The sequence below is a fragment of the Electrophorus electricus genome, chromosome 25 (genome assembly GCF_013358815.1).
Source record: "Electrophorus electricus isolate fEleEle1 chromosome 25, fEleEle1.pri, whole genome shotgun sequence".
Classification (NCBI taxonomy): Eukaryota; Metazoa; Chordata; class Actinopteri; order Gymnotiformes; family Gymnotidae; genus Electrophorus; species Electrophorus electricus.
Window position 1 is genome coordinate 1770001 of NC_049559.1, and position 2500 is coordinate 1772500.

General features: G+C 43.8%; 1 protein-coding gene across 1 annotated transcript in view; it reads right to left on the bottom strand.

Annotated features, from left to right (window-relative positions):
- LOC113584892 (transmembrane protein FAM155A) overlaps positions 1 to 2500 on the bottom strand; it is an 80322-nt gene that overhangs the window by 75916 nt on the left and 1906 nt on the right. The window lies entirely within an intron of this gene.

A 2500-nucleotide genomic window follows, 5' to 3' on the forward strand; every position in this document is an offset into this window, starting at 1 on the left:
AGGGTTAGGGTTAGGGTTAGGGTTAGGGTTAGGGTTAGGGTTAGGGTTAGGATTAGGGTTAGGGTTAGGGTTAGGGTTAGGGTTAGGGTTAGGGTTAGGGTTAGGGTTAGGTTAGGTTAGGGTTAGGGTTAGGGTTAGGGTTAGGATTAGGGTTAGGGTTAGGATTAGGGTTAGGGTTAGGGTTAGGGTTAGGTTAGGGTTAGGGTTAGGGCTGGGGTTAGGGTTAGGGTTAGGGTTAGGGTTAGGTTAGGGTTAGGGTTAGGGTTAGGGTTAGGGTTAGGATTAGGGTTAGGGTTAGGGTTAGGGTTAGGGTTAGGGTGTAAGAGGCCTTATCAGGTGCAGCCTGAGCATGAGCTGTGAGATGAAGTGCAAGAGGCCCCAGCCGAGGCGCAGACGGTCTCCTCACGCACCCCCCCGGCAGGCAATGCAGGACGAACCAGCCAACAGTCACGTTCCTGTTAGAGGGGTCTCGTAAGGGCCTGGCTGAAAGGTGTGTGTGAAGTATGCTTGAGCAATGCTTAGGCAGGGGGCTTTCAAGGCTTTCTAGCTAAAAAACATGTTTATGATTGTAATTCCGATGCTGGCCTTTGCACTAGTGATACCACAGAACACCTCAACATGCAAAATGATCTCACTAAAGAATCACTTTATTCACTGTGTGATGTGAGAATCCTACCCAACCTCAAACGCCTCACACAAGTGTTCTGATTATATTGCGAGGCATATTTCAATCGTGGTAGCAGTATTCAAAAACAATAGCATGAATGCCACAGACCCAGACGGTGCTACTGTCTTAGCTTCACGGGCTATGTGGGCCTGTATTCTGGCTGACCTACACACTCTGCCCCAACGGTGTCCTGTTGGGTCCCATATCCTCTCGACTGGTCTCACTCTTACAGGATGTCTTACAGGAAGAAAATGTGGACATGTCAGGGCGACATCACACACACTCACACACACTCACACACACACACACACACACACACACACACACACACTCACACACACACACACTCACACAAAATGTAGTTGGTTATCTTTACTCACATTCCATTCAGTCTTAAACTCAGACATCCACAGGAAAATCTGCAGCCAGGACTGGTCCTTTATTTTGGCTGTACCATGCAATTTATCGTTACGGAATCGTGAAATAGCAAAAAAAAGTATTGTTTTTAATATGTTTCAGCCATTGTACTTAGCTGATACTTACTGATCTGATCAAGAGTAAAATATTTAAACCTAAGATTAATGATTATTTTCTATTTCCTCTTGAAAATGTTAAATATACATCTGAATTTGCCTTCCATATGGTGTTGAATTAGTCCTTTCAAATTGAAACCCACGTATGGTCCTCACATCCACTGTTCCCTGGATGTGTATGTAACCTATCCACTGATGTTGCTAGCATGTTCATGTTTGCTGATAATGCTCGATGGTGCTTTAGTGAAAGACTTCTGTTTAAAACTGTGTTCCAGCTGTTTGTAGCCAGGGAGCTTACTGATACGTTTTAAGGCAAATGGGTTTTTTTCTGGGTGCTCAACACCACCCCTGTGCCAAATGGATCGGTTATTGAGAGAAACGCAAGTCTGTTGGACCCTACTGTAAGTGGTTATATTTTCAACAGTCTTTTGAATTTTTGCCATATCTGCTCTGCAATATGGCATCTTATTTGGAAAAATGCACAGTGGAGCGTTACATATATTTACCACATTATTTAATATATGAAAAACTCAATTTTGACCTAATTGTTTGTTCAGTTAACAATAGTGACTTTTTATACTCGTGTCTGATCCACCCAGCTGACAGAAGACTTTCCTAAAACCTTTGTTGCACATATTACAAGAAAACACAAGAAAATACTCATTCCAGAAGTACAGGCTAGTTGGCACCCTTTTAAAAAAAGAGCCACACTGGTCTGGGCAGAGTTGTGGGGACCTGAACGTGAACATGTAACTATGAAAGTGTGTCTTCACTCCTGAATGGTTTCCTCCAGCAGCGTTACCCTGAAGTGACTGATCAAATAAACTCATTATCACAGTGCTGTAGCTCCTCCTCTCTCTCTCTCTCTCTCTCTCTCTCTCTCTCTCTCTCTCTCTCTCTCTCTCTCTCTCTCTCTGTCTGTTTGTGTTCTTGTACTTAGTGAACCAGCCATGTAACACATGCACAGAGACATATCCTCCGAAACAGCAATCCAGGGATGCTGTTTGCTAGCACACATATAGCAGCACATCCTGCTATAATGGGTCTTAGGGAACGGGACAGCGTGAGCTGCATTGTGTCAGGAAAAGGGCATTTCAGCACCATGGACAGGGAACAGCAGAGTCATGGATAAGGATTCTGAGAGAGAGAGAGAGAGAGAGAGAGAGAGAGATGCAACACTGTTCTGCACATCCAGTATAATGAATTCAAATCTAGGCCTGATGCGTATAATTTTTTGTTCGTTTGTGTATTAAGGTGTTTCTACACATAGTGTCTAACATACCGCTCAGAAATATGGTGA